Here is a 23,141-nt window from a genome sequence, read left to right on the forward strand (position 1 = left end):
AGGTGCCGCACTTCATTTGATCTTGACAATAAACTTGTGAAGTAGATTTAGACCCAGGTTTCTGATTCCAAGTCCAGAGTTTTTCCACTATGTCGCACAGATTTGGTGACTCACAAATTATGTGATGATAATGATTTAGAAATAAAAATCTCAGGGGTGGCTGGATGGCTCAAGTGTCTTCAAGGACACTTGAAGTCAGTCAAGTGTCCGACTTCAGCTCAGGTCATGATCTCATGGTTCGTGGGTTCAAGCCCTGTGTCAGGCTCTGGGCTGATAGCTTAGAGCCTAGAGCCTGCTTCGGATTCCATGTCTCCCTCTTTGTCTGCCCCTCATCTGCTCATGCTCTATCTCTCTCTCAAAAATAAATAAATATTAAAAAAAAAGAAATAAAAATCTTCAAATGAACTAGGACAGTTCGTATGGATTATTTAATAATTATAAAGTGGTATCATTTCCATGTGGTCTTTGGACTGACTTTCTCTAGTGGCATTGGGTTTTTAGGGACTCACACAAGGTTTACATGGTCAATAACTATAAACACTCATAAGGCAATTTCAGGGCATCTTCAGAAAAGAATAATCTCTTCACTTGTCTATCTAGAAAACTAAGATTTTTCTAGCGTAGAAATCCCTGAGTAGGGGCAATTTCTGAAGCATATTTTGTTCCCTCTAGGCTGTGTAAATTGTTCACATAAGCTATATCGTTTTGAGTTATTGGGTTAGACTTACTAAATTTAAGTTTTTGTTTAAATTTTCTGGTTATTGAATTATACTCTGAAACAAGGAGAAACTCCAAGCAAATGTGTGATAGGGGCTGGAAAGAAGGACATTAACACGTATTCGGTGCACGCTGTTTGTTCTTCATGGTGCTTTCACGTATTTGTCTATTCATCTAATCAAATATCTGTTGGGTGCCTACCATGTGCCAAGCACTCAGCTAAGTAGCAGTAAGCTTACATTCTCTTCTATTAAGTTAATGTCGATATGTATACCCTATAGATATATATTTCTCTGTAAGAAAGTGGCTACTTGGAGCCAGTAAGCCAGAGTGTGCCAGAGAAAGCAGGAATGTCCCTAGAATAAGGACTCCTAAGTTCCAGGGGTCACACACACACAATAGCCAGGTGGGTTATTATGGTGTAGGCTGAAAGATTATTCAAAAGTCCCCAGAGAAGAGCTGACTGCCCAATTCTGGTCACCTGTCTCTGGGATGATGAAGGCCCTGGAGACCCTATTAATTAGACTCATGCCAAAAAGGCACAATAATGTGAATTAAGCAGGATGTTATTTGTTGTTACTCCCAGGCTTGGTAAATGGTGTAAACAATATAAACATGGGGCAGAGAAGGGAGAGTTCCAGGAAATGCATTGGAAATAGGGAAGTGGTTGGGGTGGGGACATAGGGAGGAGATGTCCTATCCTAGTATATGTAGGCAAGACTCTCTATTCTGTTCTTCACTTTTGACCAGGCAGCTAGGTAGTTTTGGGCTCCCTCAAGAAATAACTGCTATGCTACTGGGTATTTACCCAAAGACTACACAAACACTAGTGCAAAAGGATATATGCACCCTTATGTTTATTGCAACATCATTTAAAATAGCCAAATTATAAAAGTAGCCCAAGTGTCCATTGATAACTGAATGGATAAAGAAGATGTGGTACATATATACAATGGAGTATTATTCAGCCATAAAAAAGAATGAAATCTTGTCATTTGCAACAACACGAATGGAGTTAGTATAATGCTAAGCAAAATAAGTCAGTCACAGAAAGACAAATACCATACGATTTCATTCATATGTGAAATTTAAGAAACAAAACAAACAACAGAAACAACAACGAAAAAGAGTGAGAGAGACACAAACCAAGAAACAGACTCTTAACTATTGAGAATAAACTGATGGTTACCAGAGGGGAAGGTGGGTGGGCAGATGGGTGAAATAGATGATGGGGATTAAGAGTACACTTATCATGATGAGCTCTGAGTAATGATGTACAGAATTGTTGAATACTAATATAATACTGTATGTTAACTATACTAGAATTAAAATGTTAAAAACTTAAAAAACAAAAAGAAAGGAGTGCTATGAAGAGAGCTGAAAGTATTTCCTGCTTTGTTGGCTCCAGTTAATCAGGAAGATGAGGCGTATAGGAAATAGTCCTTGCAGTGGAAGCAATTTAGCGGGAGTGACTGAAGCCTTATAAGAGCTACTGTTTACATCCAGCAGAAGTGCATGTTGATTGGTCAATGAGTTGGGCAGACAATTGCTTCTACAACTTTTATTGAACAGTTGGTTCAGGCATGATTGTGCAATGACTTGAATATTGCATAAGGCTTTGTCCTTAGTTAATAAAATGAAAAGAAAATGGAAAATACTATGCATGAGAAACATGGTCTCATTCACTTGCTTCTTTGAAACAGGTGGGAAATCATTAGGTGTGCTGATGGAGACAAATCTCTATCCTTGATCTGATGTTCTTCAGATGTAAGCTGACCAAATGTGCATTTACTTCTGAAGGAAAAACTCATATTAAAGTACTTACTCAAAAATGCTAGGGGGGCACCTGGGTGGCTCAGTTGGTTAAGCCTCTGACTTTGGCTCAGGTCATGATCTCATGGTTTGTGAGTTCAAGCCCCACATCGGGCTCTGTGCTGACAGCTCAGAGCCCGGAGCCTGCTTTGGATTCTGTGTGTCCCTTTCTCTCTGCTCCTTCCCTGCTCACACTGTCTCTGTCTTTCTTTCAAAAATGAATAAACATCTAAAAAAATTTTTTAATGCTAGAAATAACCTTATTATAATTTCAACTTAGACAAATAAACTTTATTTAAAAATTTATGAGGCAATTGGGGAAACATGGACTGGATAGTTAATGACATCAAACAAGTTATTGTTAATTTTCTTAAGGTGGCATAATGGCATTGTGGCTATTTTTCAAGATTCCTTATCTTTTAGAGATCTAGGCTGAAGTGGTTGTGGGTACACTGATGTGGTGTTTGGGATTTGCTTCAACATTAGCTCAGCAGGAGAAGGGAAGTGGGTACGGGTTTGGGTGAAAGAAGACTGACTGTGGGCAAACAATTATTGCAGCAGGGCAATAGGTATGTAATGCTTGTGGCATCTCGGTTACCTGTGCGTTAGGAGGAAGTGTGTGTTGTCTTTTCCCAAAATGGCTTTGTTTTGTTTCTGTTTATGAAGTGAATCTGTGTTCTTTCTTAAAAATTAGTATACCTAGAAGCAACTCAAATGTCCACCGATGGGTGAATATGATATAAACAAATGTCGTATATACTTACAATGGAACATTACTGAGTCTTAAAAAGGAAGGAAATCCTGTCATGTGTTACAACATAGATGAGCCTTGCAAGATAAGTGAAATAAGTTGTATGATTCCACTCATATGAGGTTCCTACGTTAGTCGAATTCATAGAGACAGGAAGTAAAATGGCGGTTGCCAGGGGCTGGGGTAAGTGGAGAATTGGGAGTTGTTTAATGGGTACAGAGATTCAGACTTGCAAGATGAAAAAGTTCTGGAAATCTGGTTCACAGCAACATGGATATCCATATCACTACTGGACTGTACACTTGAAAACGGTTGAAATGGTGAATTTTATGTGATTTTTTTTACCACAATAAAAAAAATTTAGCTAGTACTTTTAGAAAAGGAATAAAGAAGAAAACAAGTATCTCCCTAATCTTGCAGCCTAGAAATAATTAGCATTAATGGGTATGTATCCTTCCATACGTTTTTCCTATGGATACACACACACATACATATACACACACAAACACTATTTTAATTAAATATGGGATCATACCCACTTAACAATAAAGAAGATACCTTTTCATTCTGTAAATAGGCTTTCATGCTCTATTTCAATGGTTGCAGAGTTTTCCACCATATTAGATGTATGGCAGAATAAAACTTTGGCAGTTGTTTCCAAAATTTTTGTTCTCAGGACTCCTTTATCCTATTAAAAATTATTGAGATCCCGGGGCGCCTGGGTGGCTCAGTTCGTTAAGCGTCCGACTTCAGCTCAGGTCATGATCTCGCGGTCCGTGAGTTCGAGCCCCGTGTTGGGCTCTGGGCTGATGGCTCAGAGCCTGGAGCCTGCTTCTGATTCTGTGTCTCCCTCTCTCTCTGCCCCTCCCCCGTTCATGCTCTGTCTCTCTCTGTCTGAAAAATAAATAAAAACATTAAAAAAAATTTTAAAAAAATTATTGAGATCTCAAAGAATTTTTTGTAGGTTATATCTGTGATATTTAATGTACTATATATTAAAACTGGTCAAGTAAAAAGACTTATTAATTAATTTAAAAATAACTATAATAAATACATTTCATATTAATATAACTAACATTTTTAGGATAAATAGCTATCTTTTCTAAAACAAGAACATTAGTGTGAAGGGTGGCATTGTTTTACATTTCTACAAATCTCTTACCTAGCTTAGTAGAAGACAGCTAGATTCTCATATCAACATCTGTAGTCAGTTATGACATTACATATGCAGCTTCTAGAAAATTGCAGTGTACTCTTACGAGAGAATGAAAATGAAAAGATCAAATAACATCTTGATATTATTATGGAAAGAGTTTTGACCTTGCAAGAATGTCTGGGACCTTTCATGGACTGTGGATCACATTTTAAGAACCATTGTTTTTTGTTTTTTTTTTTTAATTTTTTTTTTTTAACGTTTATTTATTTTTGAGACAGAGAGAGACAGAGTATGAACGGGGGAGGGGCAGAGAGAGAGGGAGACACAGAATCAGAAGCAGGCTCCAGGCTCTGAGCCATCAGCCCAGAGCCCGACGCCGGGCTCGAACTCACGGACTGCGAGATCGTGACCTGAGCTGAAGTCAGACGCTTAACCGACTGCGCCACCCAGGCGCCCCTGAACCATTGTTTTTTAGATACTACTCTATGTCCTTAATTTTTTTTTTAAATTTCAGCTTTATTAAAGTATAGTGACAAATAAAACTGTAAGATATTTATGGTGTACTATGTGGTTTTTTGATATATGTACACATTGTGAAAAAAATCCCCCCATCTAGTTAATTAACACATCCATCACTGTACATATTTACCTTTGTGTGGGGGGGGGGCATTTAAGGTCTACTTTCTAAGCAAATTTCATTTATACAATACAGCATTATTGACTATAGTCACCATGTTTCACATCAGATTCTCAGACCTTATTCATCTTATAGCTGAAAATTTGCATCCTTTTACCAACCTTTCCATGTCCTTTTTTTCTTTCTAGCCTTCTCTTTTGAACAAGTAGCCAGCCAGGCTCATTGTGGGGGCTGGGGGTTGGGGGTGAAAAGGCAGGAGAAAGGAAAGAAAGCTTTCATTTCCAAAAGCCTAAACCTAAACCCACGAAGGAGATTGTATGAGGGGCATCAGAGGTGACATTTCACTATAGTGCAGGATTCCGACCTTGTACGCATCTTGACATACATAGACAATTACAGCATTTGCAGGGCATTCTGGGGAAAGTGAATGCCCTGGAGGAAATCTATATATACACTTGGTGAAAAATGCATTCTATTTTGGATGTTATATAATTACGGTAAGAAAAATAAGTACAGAGCATATGTTTGCTAAATATCTGATTTATATACAACTTGCAAATACTGTCTCTTCCATTTTTTTTAACAAAAGACTGGAGTTTGATTTCATGGACAAAACTTTTGAATATGCACGGTTGTGTTTCAAATGGCTTCTCCCCATCTTGATCAAAAATTTTAAATGATAATCTCTTCAAATTATTTAAAAAAAAATTTTTAATGTTTATTTATTTTTGAGAGAGAGAGAGAGAGAGACAGAGTGTGAGCTGGGGAGGGGCAAAGAGAGAGACACAGAATCCGAAGCAGGTTCCAGGCTCTGAGCTGTGAGCACAGAGCCCAATGTGGGACTTGTACTCATGAAGCGTGAGATCATGACCTGAGCTGAAGTCGGTCGCTTAACGGACTGAACCACCCAGGCGTCCCAATTCAAATTCTATTTTTATTGAAATATAGTTGACACACAATGTTACATTAGTTTCAGGTGCACAATGCAGTGATCCGACAAGTCTATATGTTATGTTGTCCTCACCGCAACTGTGACTACCACCTGTCACCATACAACGCTATTAGAGCACCACTGACTATGTTCCCCAGGCTGAACCTTTTATCCCCGTGACTTATTCATTCCATAATTGGAAGCCCGTACCTCCACTCCCCTTCACCTGTTTTGCCCATCCCTCTACCTCCAAATTCTTGATAAAAATTTTTGCTCACATAAGTAGATAAGAAGCAATTTTCATTTTTAAAAAAAAAATTTTAATGTTTATTTTTGAGACAGAGAGAGACAGAATGAGCAGGGAAGGGGCAGAGAGAGAGGGAGACACAGAATCTGAAGCAGGCTCCAGGCTCCAGGCTCTGAGCTGTCAGCAGAGAGCCCGGCCGGGCCTCGACCTCACGAACTGCGAGATCATGACCTGAGCCGAAGTCGGACGCTTAACCGACTGAGCCACCCAGGCGCCCCGCAATTTTCATTTTAAAAACAGTTGTAATTATATTTAAAGAATCTCACAGCAATTCTTTCTCTTTCATGGCAAAGATAATGTTGGAATTTTCCGATAAAGAGAGTGGACTTTTAGATACAAAGATCTTTTTCACAGGAAGCATTTCAAAATCCGATAAAGAGAGTGGACTTTTAGATACAAAGAACTTTTTCACAGGAAGCATTTCAAAATAATGATGAAGCTGCAATTGGCAGAAAGAGCTTGCGGATGACCAGGCAGCGATGGCTCAATAGATGTTCCAGCTGACATCAGGGTGGGTGGATGCCTGGAGGACACGTCTTGCCCATCCCCTGTCTGCTCCCTACATGCACCGCACCTTGGCATTGCCTACAAGCACCCAGCACTCAGATATTACCCTACAGAAGAGGGAAAAGTCTTAATTGACAAGGATTGCATTTACCCACCTCCTATGCAATGGGTTCAAAATAAAAGTTGTTACAGAAAATGTTCTGAAGTTTTATATTTAGTGCACACCTCAGTTTGTGCTCTGAGACTCATTTCTGCCACAGTGTTTATTTAGCTGGTTTCCGAACATTTTGTTATGATAAACAACACTTTGGGAAACTTCTTTCCACACACTTGTTTTTCAGCTACATTATGATTATTTCCTTAGATTCAGTTGCTGAAGCAGATTTGCTGGATCAAAGGTTTGTGGCCTCTATCATCTATCTATCTGTCACCTATCATCTCTTTACATTTTGCTTTTTTTTTTTTTTAAAGGTCTTTGTTACATGTTGGTCGAATAATCTTAAAAGTTAACTACTGGGTCACCTGCGTGGCTCAGTCAGTTGGGCATTTGACTCTTGATTTTGGCTCAGATTATGATCCCAGGGTCGTGGATTAGAGCCCTGAATGGGCTCCTTACTGAGCATGAAGCCTACTTAAGATTCTCTCTCTCTTTCCCCCTGCCCTTCTCCCCCATGTGTGCTCTCTCTCTCTCTCTTAAAAAAAAAAAAAGTTATTAACTGCTTAAAAAAATAAAAATAAAAATTTAAGGAGTGCCTAGAGGGCTCAGTTGGTTGAGCACCCAACTCTTGATTTTGGCTCAGGTCATGATTCCAGGGTTGTGGGATTGAGCCCTGAAATGGGCTCCTTGCTGAGCATAAAGGCTGCTTAAGATTCTCCCTCTCTCCCTTTCTCTATCTCTATCTCCCTCTGCCTCTCTCCCCAACTTGTGCTCTCTCTCTCTCTCTAAAATAATAAGAAAAAAATGTTTTAAGTTGTTAACTACTCACATTTTTTCTATCATTTTATTGAAAATTTGCAGATACATAGAAAACTTGAAAGACTTATATAGTAAACATACATGTAACCACCACCTCAGTTCTGCAATTAACATTTTGCTTTTTGTTCTATCATGTCTATCTGCCTAACCATCCTTCCAACAGTCCATCTTATTTTTCAATTGAGATACAATTCTCATATCATAAATTCACCCTTCTAAAATGCACAATTCAGAGGTTTTTCGTATATTCACATAATTGTGTGGCCATCACCACTAATTGCAGAATATTCTCATTACCCCATTAAGCAGTTGCTCTAAATCTGCATCTGCTTTCTGTCTCTCTGGATTTACCCATTTTGGAGATTTCACACAAAAGAAATCATACAATATGTGACCCTTTGTGTCTGGCTTTTTTCAGTTAGCACAGTGTTTTCAAGGTTCATCGGTGTTGTAGCATGAATCAGTACTTTATTCCTTTTCACGACTGAATAATATTCCATTGTATGGATATACCACAGGTATTTGTCCTTTTATCAGTTGACAGACATTTGCATTGTTTCAACTTTTTGGCCATTATGTATGATGTTCCTATGAACACTTATGCAAATTTTTGGGTACTTATATGTTTTCAATTCCCCTGTGTATATACCTTGGGAGTAGAATAGATGAGTCGTACAATAACTCTATGTTTAACATGTTGAAGAATTGCCAAACGGTTTTCCACAGTGACTATAATATATTACATTCGCATTAGCAGTAAATGAGGGTTCCAATGTTTCCACATCCTTTCAAACACTTGTTATTTTCTGTCTTTTTGATTATAGTCTTATGGAAGTGAAGTGATATTTTCTCGTGGTTTTGATTTGTATTTCCCTAATGACAAATGATGCTGAACATCTTTTCATGTTCTTATTGGCCATTTGTATATTTTCTTCGGAGAAATATCTATTTAAGTTCTTTGGCCATAATCTTGTTCTTTTTTTTTTGATATTACAATGTAAATTGCAGAATCCAACATGCATTATAATCATTACCTAGAGTTCAGTATTTGTTTACGGTTCTTTTTCTTTTTAGGTAGAATTTACAAACAGCATGTTAAAAACAAGACAATAGTCCTCAAATGGAGTCACTTATACTAAATCCCATATCACCAAATTCAGACTTAATTGCAGTTTCAGCTTTCCCAGAGATGGAATCTTAAACCAATTAATCAGGAATCACATGATTGGCACTAGTTAGGTAATCTGCCTGAGAGACCCCTAGTATCCCCTAAAGAAGAATGACCTTGGGGTGCCTGGGTGGCTCAGTCGGTTAAGCATCTATCTGACTTCGGCTCAGGTCATGATCTCACAGTCTGTGAGTTTGAGCCCCACGTCGGGCTCTGTGCTGACAGTTCAGAGCCTGGAGCCTGTTTCAGATTCTGTGTCTCCCTCTGTCTTACCCTCCCCCATTCATGCTCTCTCTCTCTGTCTCAAAAATAAATAAACGTTAAAAAAAAAAAAAAAGAGTGACCTTGCAATAACTAATGCACTTTTTTTTTTTTTTACCTGGTGTAAGTTCCTTGTTCCCACTCTTTCTGCCTATAAAAGTCTTTCATTTTGGGGACGCCTGGATGGTTCAGTTGGTTAAGCATCCAACTCTTGATTTTGGCTCAGGTCATGATCTTGCAGTTCTGGGTTTGAGCCCTGCCTGGGCTCCATGCTGAACAATGAAGTCTGCTTGGGATTCTCTCACTCCCTCTCTCTCTCTGCCCCTCCCCTGCTTGCACTTTCTCTCTTTCTCAAAATAAATAAATAAACTTAAAAAAACAAAAAAAGGTCTTTAGGGTTGCCTGGGTGGCTCAGTTGGTTAAGTGTCCAGCTTCGGCTCAGGTCAAGATCTCACGGTTTGTGGGTTCGAGCCCCACATCCGGCTATGTGCTGAGCTCAGAGCCTGGCACTTGCTTCAGCTTCTGTGTTTCCCTCTCTCTCTCTGCCCCTCCCCTGCTCGTTCTCTGTCTCTCTCTGTCTCTCAAAAATAAATAAACGTTAAAAAAAAAAGTCTTTCATTTTGTACTGCACCTCGGGATCCTTTCTATCTGCTAGATTGGATGTTACCCAATTCATGAGTCATTGAATACAGCCGTTAAGATCTTTAAAATGGACTCAACTGAATTTTTTTTTCCATAAATGCACAAACCCTAAGTGTAACATTGGATGAGTTTTGACAAATCTGTGAACCCCAACCTCTATCACTTCAGAAATTTCTTCAAAGCCTTTTTGGACAAACCCCTGCTCCCATCCCCGGAGGTAATCACTCTTCTGCTTTTATTCATCTTATATTAGTTTGGCCTGCTCTATAAGCACATATTACATAGTCCTGTGTAATGATCCTCTCGCTCAGAATACTATGTTTGAAATTAGGCTGTCGCATGTATCAGAGTTCAGTCTCTCTCTCTCTCTCTCTTTTTTTTTTTTTTTTTTTCTAAGCAACCTCCATTATATGAATATATCCCAGATTGTTTATCCATTTTCCAATGGATGGGCATTTGAGGTTGTTGCCCATTTGGGGCTATTATGAATAAAGCTGCTAAGAACATCCTTTCCCAGTCTTGTTGTGGACATATATTTTCATTTCTCTAGGGAAAATAGTTGGGAGTGAAATTGGGTCATAGAGTCTTGAGTGAAACCGCCAAAAGTTCTTCCCAGAGATTGTACCATTTCACACTCCCACAAACAATGTATCAGGATTCTGGTTCATTCTATGTCCCCACCAACACTGAGCATTGTCAGTTTTAAACACTGTAGCCTTTATATGCCTGGACAGGACAGAAGTATAGTCCTATCTCATTGTGGTTTTAATTTTCATTTCTGTGATGACTAATGTTTTTATGTGCTTGTTTGCTATTTGAATAGCTTCCTTTGTGAAATGACTGTCCAAACTTTAGTTAATTGCATAGCATTTTAACATATGTTGGGTTGTATGCCCTTCCAGATAGTAAAAATTAAAAAAAGAATACATGGTGCTATGAATTCACATTTTTAAATGTCTGAAGAGCCAAAGAAATGCAAAATGTATTGGCAAGATGGGCCCGCCTAGGTGGCATGTCAGAGTTCTGTAAATTAATGTTAAGAATCAGGGCCTGATAGAACTCACACCCAAGGATGTGGACTGTGACTGGAGTTACATTAGAACTTTCAGAGAATCTGGGGCACTTTTGCCTTTGTGAGAAAAAACATTAGAAATTGTATTCTACTATTGTATTGGTATAAAGATGACTACAATCCAAGCTTGATTTGGTATTACATATTCACTATTATTACATAAATATTTTTCTTCTTATTTTAAAAGAAATTCCAATTAAAGTATATTTGTGGCCACGCAAAAGTATTGTAGGCCTTAGACCCTGTGCCACTCTCAAAAATGAATGTCATTCTTGTTACTGACCACCTCTTTCTTAAATAATGGCAGAGAAAACTATGGTAATTATAAAAGGGAACTCACCCTAAGTCTGGGTTGTCAAAAATATATATATATATGTATGTATATGTATACATATACACACACACACACACATACTGGCCTGGAGGTCTGTAGTTCAGGCTCACTGTCCAGGCTGAATCTTCTGGTTGTTCTGCAACCTTTCAAGCATCTAAGAAGGTAATTGCCTAAAGGGTGGGACAGTGGAATCTTTTCTTTGGTGGGGAAGCATCAGTATCAGAAAGCATCACGTACAGGAATGTTTAGGAAAATCACACCTATACATGAATATCCTGGAGTGAGAAAACTGTACATATCTGTTACTTAAGGGTTTAAGCGATTTTGGCCTGTTGGAGTAATACTTTCAGCTTTGTAATTCCCAGTTAAATGTATCATCCAGCAACTGATTTAACTCATGATTTTAATTTCAGATGTTATACGGTTAATCTATTAGATTTTAACTTGCCTAAGAACATAAGGTTTGTTGGTTTAAGTAGTACTTGACAGAAAAATCAACTACATCAAATGTATAAATATAGTTGGAGATACTTAAGGGGATCTACTCACTTTAAAAGTCCTTCTTTAAGGTGAGGGTTAAAATTGTCTAGATTTATCAAGAGAATTATACATTTTTTAAAACTGTGACCTCTTAAAAGCTTAAGAAATCGATTTTGAATAACTTGGATACTAACTTTTAAAATGAGAATAACTCTCTGTGCACAAAAACCACCCATGAGGACATTTAAAAAATGGCGCTGACCGTGTGCATTGTGACAATGAAGGAAACTTGCTATAAGTGGTGACGACAGGCTGAGTAAAGCAGGGATACCAGGAACCAAATGCAAATAGGAGCCTGCTCCTCCTCTTACCCAGGCCTCATATGTGCCATTCTTGAACCATAGTCCCAAGCTCAAACACATGTATCTATGAAGTCATATGGCATATGCTGTAGATACTCACACCCCAATGTCAAAGCCCTGTGTCAATTTGCTATGGTCACGTTCCTACAAAATATATTTAAATCTTTCCATCAGTACCTGGTCTCTCAAATATGGCTTCCTTCTTGGCCCAGACTCTCTGCTTTTGTATTATTTATCTGGCTATTTATTCCACCCAAATTCTTCTTTTTACTCCCTGGGTGCAAATTAGAGCTTTTTGAAGCAACCTCAAATTTTTGAGTCACTAGGGCCCTATTTACCCTCATTTAACAGAATAATGATTCCTTAAATGATGCCCTAGTGGCCTGAATAAATAGATGCCCCCTTCAAATTGCCTAATTTGCATCCTGAGCATGAGTTAGCCACCCAGCAACATCTAGAATTCTGTTTTTATTTATCACATTAGTTAACTTTCTAGTTACTTCGAGAACTATTCTCAGAGTAGCCATATCATGTTGCTTGGATAAGGGAAATACTAAAGCCCCTGAGCCAATGTGGGTTAGTTTAAGTTGCTATATGAGGTAAATGTATATGTATAATACATACATATTCATATGCAAAAAGTATCATTTTTTAAATGTGCTGGTCATGATATTCCAATATGCAGGCACGTTAAGATATACTAATTTCACATTAAAGTTACCAAGTTTTTGTTACCTGGGATATTGTCATGTGCACATACTCTTCATGCCTCTGAGAACTCCTCCTCCCACCTGTCCACAGAGTTGATTCTGTGCAGAAAATTTGCACCACGTTATGGCCACTGTTTCTTGCCACAGTTGATTAACCAAGGATGAGAATGCAATCTCAACTTGGTCATTCCTTCTTGGGAAGTTTAGAGACACAGGAGAATGTTCTTTGGTATGCACGTGGAAGACCCCATGAACCGAGTTTGGAAGCTGCAACTGGAGGACAGCCAGCCTGTACCCCATCCATAGAGCCCAAGGAGCCCATTTACAGAGAGTGGGGAGAGAGAGAGAGAGAGAGAGAGAGAGAGAAGCAGATGTGTGGAGCAAAGTAAAGGTAGATAAGGTCAAGGCAGCAAGAGAAAGAGAGCAGCTAATTGCTGATGGTTTCATGGTTCACAATCCCTTGTGAACCTGAGTGCACATCTTGTCCTTGGAATCTATGAAATGACCCTGCATTTTATAATAAATTCTCCTGTTCATCCTAGGTTACTTTGTTTGGGTTTCTTTTACTTATAACCCAAATAATCTTGACACAGAAATAAAGGCCACTTACTACATAGTAGGTACAAAATCTGAATCATTTTTTAAAGTGTATTTATTTTGAGACAGAGAAAGAGAGAGTGCACACATGCATGCAAGTGGGGGAAGGGCAGAAAGAGAGGGAGAGGGAGAGAGAGAGAGAGAGAGAGAGAGAGAGTCCCAAGCAAGCTCTACGCTCATCGCCGAGCCCAACATAGGGCTCTATCCCACAACCCTAGGATCATGATCTGAGCTGAAATCAGGAGTCGGATGCTTTAACCCACAGAGCCACCCAGGTGCTCCAGAATCTGAATCTTTTTTTAAAAAAATTAACTTATATAGGAGAAGACTAATGCAATCTCTTTCTGGTGTTCTGTAGGCTTTTTGTTTGTTTGCTTTGTTTTGTTTTTATTACATTTTTAATTTTAATTCCAGTACAGTTAACATGCAGTGTTACATTAGTTTCAGGTGTACAATACAGTGATTCAACACTTCCATACAACACCCAGTGCTCACCACAAGTGCCCTCCTTAATCCCCATCACCTATTTCACCCATCCCCCACACCCTCCCCTCTGGTAACCATCAGTTTGTTCTCTATAGTTAAGAGTCTGTTTATGAGCAGTGCAATTTGAAATGAAAGAAAGATCATGATCTAAATGGTTTTATTAGGTTCAACTGTTGTTAGGATTTCCCTTCCTATCTTAAAGTAAATAAACTGCACAGTAAGTTCAACCTAAAATACTAGCGTGAACATTGCATAAATATAAGCACATTGTCATTTTCCCTTGGTTTCCTCAGAAGCTTTTCCTTTTCAGTGGAGATTTGTGAATTCTGTAATATACCCTGTTCAACAGCAAAGTTCAGATCTTTTAGCAGATGCTTAATAAGCAGATAAGAGATTGTGCTGATATTGGGGATACAAGATGAATAAGACTGGTTCTTGCCTCTATAGGAGCACCCAACACATGAAGAAAGAACACCAATGCTTGTAAGTTCCCTTTCTCCCCTTTCTCTGCTGTTGGGGCTCTATGGAAATGGGGTGTGGTCACCAATGTCAGCTAGCTGGTCTAAACAAGCCACCTTCCTTGGAGTCTGATCTAGCAGAAAAGCACTGAATTAAAAACCTGCTTAAAAAGCTGGGCTTTGCCAATACTAACACAGCTCTGTGAATCCTTTTCCTAAGCCAGTTTCCCTGTTTATTTTCACAACTCTAACTGGGGCAAAGGGAAATTGAGAAAGGGGCTCACAGGGTTCGGTTGTAGGAAACAAATGACTCCATGTATATTTTGCAGAAAGGGATTTTTAAAACGGCAAGTAAGCACTTACAGAATTGCTGCTGGGGCCGTAAGAAAGGGCTCTTGGCTGGACCTCTGGGATGATTCTCAAGGACATCTTGCAGAACTGGCTCACCGGGGAATCAGAGGCTGAAGCGGGACTTGTTGATTTCATGGACACGCTTTTCTAGCCTTGGTCCAGGACTAAGTGCCTCTGGACACCCATGAAGCCAATGATGGACATAAAAATGCCGCTACGGAAAACCCCAGGACAGTACTTGCCAAAGGAAGAAGCTAGAGAGCAGGAAGATGGCCTGTACCTCACTTCCACCTTCAGAATAACGATTCTAATAAAGCTAACACTTACTGATAACTATGCACCAGGCTAAGCAATTTGTAGGATTTAACTCAGTCCTCTTAACGCTATGAGGTAAATGCTTTCATTATCCACATTTTACAGACAAGGAACCTGAGGTAAAGAGTGAGTAAACATATTCGGGTCACACAGGTAGTAAGTAACAGTAGAGGTGTGCATGCATCCCATTGGTGCAATTGATTTCATGTCTGGATCCTAGCTGCAAGGAAGTCTGGGAAGCAGAGAATGACTGTTGTTTTTCCCACCCCTGCAGCTTTCGAGGGAGTTGGGAAGGCAGCAACAGGGTTCTTCACCACATCTATCCCCACAAGGCAGCTGCAGACCCAGGGCAAAAATGCCACAGCAACAGTGATTCAGCACAAGTAGATTCAATGCGTTGAATCTGTCATCTGTTACCCAAAGATTAGCTCCCCACAAAACCCTATCAAAGTGATACCAGCAGCTTCTAGATTGTTATCTGACGCAACTCCTGTTTGAACAAGGCTTCATGTAGTTTGCTGTGTTTATTTCATTCATACAAAGTTACGAACTAAAATTTAGTGTTTCAAATTTACTCATTCTTGGCAAAATACGAAGCGTTTTTCTTTAAAAACAAGCAAGCCAACTCTGAAAAATGATCACGAACTCATTGGATGTCAACGACTCCCCTTCATTTCTCAGAACCAAACTCAAAAGTTGTCTCTTTTGTGACGATTTCCGTCTAGCGTTGAGTACTTTTGTGCATTAATTATATTATCTTCTATGAAAATATAATGTCGGCATGAGTTTTCTAGGGCTGCCATAAAGTATTACCACAGACAGAATGGCTTAAAAACAGAAATTTGTTTTCTCACTGTTCTAGAGGCTGGGAGTCTGAGATCAAGGTGTTGACTGTATTGGTTTCTATCGAGGCCTCTCTTTGTGGCTCATAGACAGTTGTGGCTTATAGACAGTTGTGTCTTCAGGCAGCCTTCCCTCTGCGTTTCTCTGTCCTAATCTCCTCTTCTAGAACCAGCCATATTGGATTAGGGCTCACCCTAATGACCCCATTTTAACTTAATTACCTCTTGAAATTCCCTCTCTCCAAATATAGTCATATTCTGAGGTACTGGGAGTTAGGGCTTTAGCATATGAATTTAGGGGGCACAACAGCCCATAACATGCAGCCCATAACAACGTCCTTTGCCGGGGCACCTGGCTGGTTCAGTTGGAGAAGCATGCGATTCTTGATCTCAGGGTTGTGAGTTTGAGCCCCACGTTGGGTGTACAGATTACTTAAAAATAAAATCTTTAAAAAACAAATAAGAACAACAACAACAACAAAAAACCAGTGTCCTTTGCCAATTAAACTATTGTACTCTCAGCATTTTTCATACCAAATGCATTTTTTCCAAATCTAATTTTATTTTTACATACAGGAGTTAAAATGTTTTATGTAGACAAACATGCCCGTCTTTCCTTCAAGTCTTCAATTATAGTTTCTTGATTTTTTATTCTATTTATTTATATAACTAAAGTCTCTCGAGCTTGTTTTGGTATTATTCAAGTGATGGTTTTTATTTCTCTAGAATTTTAACTAATTATTCCAACATCACCTTTTGAACATGCCTTCCTTTTTTCATTTGTAGGTGATGATGTCTTCTTTATAATGTCATAAAGTTATTCGTATGTAACTCTATTGCTTGGCATCCAAGACCTACATATAGGTTTAGACTCGCACCAGGAAAGGGAGAGTTTTCTTCCATGTTTTCAGTTGGGGCACCCCTCAGCCTGTGAGGGGACAGCTGAGGAGGGTCACTGCAAATCTACTTCCCTCCTTGCTCTGTTCTCCTCTATTGTCCCCTGGGGTCCAGACTCCATTTTGCTACACTCTCAGTGGTTGAGGCTTGTGAAATCATTTGCCATTTGCATCAGAGGCAGGCAAAATAAATTTTTCTCTCCATCCCAAAGGGCGATGGGTCTTTACATCCTTCAGAGATCTGATGGGGGTGGAGGTTCGAAATAGCCATTCTGGCAAGTAAAAGAGGGGACTAGTTGGTCAGAGAAATATAATATGATTCCCGGGCAGGACTGAACCCCATTTAAATTTGGTGGCCATCGGGACGCCTGGGGGGCGCTCAGTCAGTGAAGCGTCTGACTCTAGATTTCGGCTGAGGTCATGATCCCACGGTTTATGAGTTTGACTCCCACATTGAGCCCCGCATCAGGCTCTGTGCTGGCAGTGTGGAGCCTGCTTGGGATTCTCTCTCTCTCTCTCTCTCTCTCTCTCTCTCTGCCTCTCCTCACCTCGATCTCTCTCAAAGAAAACAAATAAACTTAAAACAGAAATAAAATAAATTTGGTGACCATCAATTATGGTGGAAGCCAGCAGCTCCATTATGTGCATGAGTCACTTTGGCAGGGACTAGGGAGATTTGAATTCCTTTGCCTGGGGATTGAAAACAAGAAGAGTGGAGAGGCTGAGATCAGAGAGATGGAGGAAATGGGACATTATCTAGTTCAAAAAGATAGGAATTAGGCATTTCAAAGAAGTCAACAGAGTGAGGACTGAGAACAGGCCATTGGATGCAGTTGCTGAGAAGCCGCTAGTGCTCAGAACTCCACGCTATTCTCTCCAATCTGCTCACCAGACTTACCTGTGTCATCAAATTGACAAATATTTTATTTTATTAAAAATTTTTTTTAAATATTTATTTATTTTTGGGAGACAGAGAGACAGAGTGCAAACAGGGGAGGGGCAGAGAGAGAGGGAGACACAGAATCCGAAGCAGGCTCCAGGCTCCGAGCTGTCAGCACAGAGCCTGACGTAGGGCTCGAACCCACGGAGCATGGGATCATGACCTGGGCCAAGGTCAGACGCTTAACCGACTGAGCCACCCAGGCGCCCCAACAAATATTTTAAAGCATTTGTTTCATTCACAAAAGTAAATATAACTAAATAGAATAACATCAATGACATTTTCATTAGATATACTGTATTATGTTTCCCACTAATTATCACTAATCCTCTAAATGGCAATATTCCAGAAAATGTAAGAACATAATAATAATTTCTAAAGTCACCCCATAAAGATGAAGGCATTTTAAAATTTTTAGTACATTTTTTGTTGATCACTAGAAAAAAATGAATAGCTTTTCTCATGTTTGTAAGTGCACAATTAAAAGCTAAAAAAAAAAAAAATCCAGCAACACAAGTAATATAAAGATATTACCCTAATATATAGAAATAGGAAGTGTGTGGGGTGCCTGGTTGGCTCAGTTGGTGGAGTGTGCGACTCTTGATCTTGGGTTTGTGGGCTTGAACCCCACATTGGGTATAAAGATTACTTAAAAATAGAATCTTAAAAAATGTAGGAAGTGTGTAATACCAGTAAGCAGTTTGGATTGTGTGTGTGTGTGTGTGTGTGTGTGTGTGTGTGTGAGGTTGAGTATAGATGAGCTCTTTGCCTGACAGGTTCACTCAGCTCTAAAGTCTAAGTTAAGGCTGAGCGCATATGCAAAACTGACTTTGGAAGTCAATTATCACAGACAACAGAAGGGAAAAGCCCTTACCCATGCTTTACCCACTGTCCTCTGTATCTTCTGGGGATAATAATGACAAGGCATTGTCTTTATGACAATAGAAAAGATATTATTATTAGAATGTCATTGTATTTTCTTCTGCTAATTTCTTGGAAATTATTTTTAAATAAAATTTCAATTTATATTTTAATATAAATATAATTTTAAAATATTTTCATGAAAATGTATAACAACCCTGTTTGCATCGCAAAAATTCATAAGGACGAAAGAGAGACACTGGCTACTTTGATGACCTTAAAGAAGACTCCGGGAATGTGCCCAACAGCATGACCTTTGAGACCCAATCCAACAACCAGAAGTTCGTCATCTTAGTAAAGTTTGAGCGGCCATAACTGCTTGAACAATGTATGGCAGAACCTGGCTGTGTGGCTTCGATTCCCCCTTTCCCCAGCACCCCCAAAGCAGTTGGCCTTTGGGGCTGTGCCCAGATGGGTTTTCTCCTACTGTTTATCATGCCACACTGGTCCCATGGGTGGTTCAGAGCTTCCTGGCAGTGGGAAGACTGAACGTTGGCCCATCCAGTCCACATCGTAGGCTCCAGCAAAAGAGCCAGGCAGCACAGACTCTTCTTTTGCTAATTTTTTTGGTTGAGCATAATGAACACTCAACAAGGATGGAGAAAAAGAAGAAAAGCAAAGGAAGGTTTGTTGTCCAATTGTGATCTTAGTGGCTGTGCCAGTTATCAATTTATTGTTACTCGCCTCAAAATCTACCCTTTATCGTCTGCTCTGTGATAGTGGGCTAGACTGTTTAAGCGCTTCTTGTTTGCAGCGAGCATTTGGTTAGATTTTATCAATAGAAGGTGCTGGAAGGACACTGCAGGAGGAAGGAGCTTCTCCTTCCTGTCTGTTTCTTCCATTTTATTTCCCCCAGATTAGACGCATTTGCCCATCCAGGCAAAAGCAGCACTGGGCCACAGCAGGCTCCCTGAGGTAGGTGGTTGGTGTTGGGGGGCCCAGATCCCCCCTGCCAGCAGGCGTGCCCACCCCTCACTGTGTAGCATCCACAGTCGCTGCCTTGGCTAAAGTGACGGACTGATGAAGGGCACTTAACTCCATGATGCAATTTGTGCTCCAGAGCGTCTCCAGGGGATGAGACTGAGCTAGGCTTCCGTGGAGACCACACGCTTGCCTCACCGGATTCCCCTATTCTGCTCTGCTTCCCCCATTTTGCTTCTCCTGAGACGCTGTTTCCCCCATAAAGCACTTGTACGCGAATTCGCATCTCAGCTCTGTTTCTGGGAGCTCAGCCAAAGACCCACCACATAGACCCTGCCACATAGAATTCACTCACCAGATGCTTGTTGAATAAAAGTAGAATGATTCTAGGCTCTCTGATACAAATTGGCTCAGATTATAGGGTCTGTTGCTTCGCTCTTCTGAGCCTCTAGTTTGCTATCTGTAAAATGGAATCAATCAAACCTAACCTGTGGAACCGTTGTGGATAAAGCACCCGGCCCAGCCCTATGGTTCAGAGAGTGTTAGCTTCCAACCCCTCCTTTTGTTGCATTTCCCTCTTTGAAGATGTGGGGACTCACTTGGTGCGTCCAGGGTTGGCATGAAGATGATTTTAAGCTGAAGATAGTTGAGATTCAACTGATGTAGAAAAAAGCCTTCTTGGAGCTTCCCTTACATGACTAAAAGCAGAAACTTCTAAGAAAGGAGCCTGCCATAAATTCTCTTTGGGGTGGCTTCTACTCCTAGGAGCAGGACCAGTAATAAACTTACCATAATTACCCCCTCCAGGGGTGTTTCAAGGCCACGAAGAAGACAGAAAGACCACTGCATCCGTATAAACACATATTATCACAGTTTTTCTTATCTCCCATTTGTTCTCCTAGAAATCCATTTGTCTTTGCTAAAGGAATCTATTTGTTCTTCCCATAGAAGCTGTTAAATATACAAACCTTTAACTTGAACCATTCAACTAGCCAGCTGCTTCTTTGGCTCCTGTGTATACACTGAAAAACTTTTTCTCCTGTTAATGTGTCTTTTGCCCGTTGAATTCACAAGCCATGGGCACTAAACCTAAGAGACTAGAGGAAAACGTCTTTCCTCTCCTACAAAGGCTTTGGAAAAGAGCTATTTTTTTCGTTTGTTGCTGTGTGGCTCGACTACGTACAAATACAAACATCCTGGAACATTATCTTAACAAGGATGGATGATTCTGCCAAAACAAAACAAAAAAGCAAAACCAGTGTGATCATTATTGTACTCATCAGCTTTTAGCAACTGCTGAACCATGTCGGAACCACAGATGTCCACAGTGACCCCTCTCTCCCTTACACAGGAGGAATAGACAGCACGTTTAATTACATTGTTAAAATTTGCAAGGGAAGTTAAAGTTTGCAAGGGAAGAAGGAAAGAAAACAAACCAAAGTGTCAGCATGAGTTATTTCTGGATGAGGACATTTTAAAATTTCCTTTTTTTTTGTTAATTTTTCTTTATTTTCTAAATTTTCAGCAGCGAATGTTAGTTTTATGATAAAAATCCTCTTTCCTTCTTAATAAATAGTATAAAAAAAAACAAAAACAGGGACACCTGGGTGGCTCAGTGGGTTAAGTGTCCGACTCTTCATTTCAGCTCAGGTCATGATCTTGCAGTTCATGGAATCGAACCCCATGTCGGGCTCTGTGTTGACAGCGTGGAGCCTGCTTGGGATCCTCTCTTTCCCTCTCTCTCTCTCTGCCCCTCTCCTGCTCAAAAAATAAAAAACAAAAGTAATTAGAAATACAAGGTAGGCAACATTTCCTAGATCACTCTTACTTGCTGGGTTTTTGTCGTTGTTTGTTTTGTTTTGTTTTGACCTTCAATCCAGATTTGACATGGCTTTTTAAACATATGCTGCATATTTAGCATTCCTTGCTTGCTGGTTACATAGGCAGCAGGAGGTAAAGTCATTTCCTCTGAGATTTTGTAGTCCATGCAAAGGTTAAAAAAAGAGACAACAGGCCCCAAATGGAGTTGTAGCAAATGGAGTTTGCTCCAAATGGAGTTGTCTCTCTCTCTCTCACAGAGTCCTGACATCAAGACTTTTCTTTCCAGGAAGCAACTTTATTCATGCTGGCTGGGCTCAGTTGGGTGTGTACCTGAAGAACTGAGCCCCAAACGCCACATGGCCTACTTTTTTTTTTTTTTTTTAATATATTTGCTATTTCTTCATCTCCCATATATGGTAACACACAAACACGCGGTCTGATTAAATGGTCTCATGTTCCGAGGTCTCGAGGGAGGTTGTCACGTATGCATATGCCTTGAGGTGTTTTTTTTTTTTTCTTCACATTCCTTAGGGAGGGGACCCTACCACAGAGTCACTTGTGCTAAGCCCACATCACCAACCCAAGACCTAATACCTAACTTAATGTACCCATAATTGTAACCAAATTAAAGTGAGTCTGCTCCTTGGTGAGTTTCAGGTAGAGAAGACTCCAGGTAGAGGGGTCACATGAAGGAAGAAAGTTTATGTGCATGCAGCAGGTAACGAGATCACAGGGAATAAGTTCCAAAGCCGTAACTCCCAGAGCAGGGACGAGTGGGTTTCTTTTATTTAGAGTCAGGGTAAATATTCGGAAAGGGGAGTTTTGTCATCTTATGTCGAGGTAGGCACGAGGTTGCGCATGCGTCTTAAGGAAACACGACTGTAAGTACATTGTAGGTTGTGTTAGGGAGGCTTGTGCTCTCCTTGGGTGGAGATTTTAACATTACAATAAGGCGGAGGTAACTCTGACGACAGGATGTGGCTGCGGGCCTGCTCCAAGAGCAGGTATAAACTAGATGGGGTCTTGGGCTCCAGATCTCAGGTAAGGCAAGCAGGGCCTTGCTCACCTTTGAATCTGCACTTGGAGTTTAACCACTGGTTTATTGTCTCTGATCAGGTGTGGCTATTTCCAAGCCTGGTAGAGACTTAGTTTTTGCATTCCCTTTGTTCCCTTGAAATCCTTTACTGCTGAGGTTTCTGCATTTCTTTGTAATTCAGCACCTCCTGGGAGGTTCTGCCAGCCATGTGCTTGGGCAAGCTGGGCACAGACCTGGGAGAATAGCTGCGGGCCTAAAATGACTTCTCTTGTTTCACAAAAGCTTTGTCTCATCTTTTCTTTTTCTGGTTCACAGCCCTCTCGGGAGCTTTCCTGGTGCAATCTGAAACCTGCCGCAGCAGTCAGAGGGCAGGGAGAGACCGAAGAAAGAGGCAGGCCGCCCTGGGTTGGTAGGTGGCAATTTAAATAATAGCAAAGGGAACTTACCTAGGAGGCTTGTCTTGGGCCGCAGCAAGATGAATAGATCCCCACACCGTTGCCCTCCAAATCTTAAGAGTTTTATAAAGAGGCCCTAACTGGGCCAGTCAAGTATACCGTGCAGGTGTTTTCAACAGCACATCACCATCTCAACACTGTGTCCTTGGAGCAGCCTCTGGGAGCTGGAAAGGCAAGTGGAACCCGCATTCCAAGGACAGGGGAGGGGGGAGGAGTCTCCGGGAGCCCCAGTTCAGCTCAGGGGTCTGTTGGTGGTCACATCTTTTTGATGATGTTACC

This window comes from Lynx rufus, unplaced genomic scaffold (assembly GCF_022079265.1).
Source record: "Lynx rufus isolate CCGP_SWC_20201006 ecotype Redwood Valley unplaced genomic scaffold, mLynRuf1.p SCAF_3, whole genome shotgun sequence".
NCBI lineage: Eukaryota > Metazoa > Chordata > Mammalia > Carnivora > Felidae > Lynx > Lynx rufus.